The sequence below is a fragment of the Octopus bimaculoides genome, chromosome 30, assembly GCF_001194135.2.
Source record: "Octopus bimaculoides isolate UCB-OBI-ISO-001 chromosome 30, ASM119413v2, whole genome shotgun sequence".
Lineage (NCBI taxonomy): Eukaryota > Metazoa > Mollusca > Cephalopoda > Octopoda > Octopodidae > Octopus > Octopus bimaculoides.
The window spans coordinates 5415958-5416365 of NC_069010.1; positions in this window are offsets into that span (position 1 = coordinate 5415958).

The window sequence follows — 408 nt, forward strand, 5'->3', positions numbered from 1 at the left end:
ACATTCTAATGCCCCCAGCACGGCCACATTCTAATGCTCCAGCACGGCCACATTCTAATGCCCCAAGTGCGACCACATTCTAATACCCCCAAGCACGGCCACATTCTAATACTCCAGCGCGACCACATTCTAATACCTTATCACGGCCACATTTTAATGCCCCCAGCGCGGCCACATTCTAATGACCCCAGTGCAGCCACATTCTAATGCTCACAACACAGCCACATTTTAATGCCCTCAGCACGGCCACATTCTAATGCACCCAGCACAGCCACATCCTAATGCCCCCAGCACGGTCACATTCTAATACTCCAGCACGGCCACATTCTAATACTCCAACATGGCCACATTCTAATGCCCCCAACACAGCCACATTCTAATGCCCCAAGCGCAACCACATTCTAATAC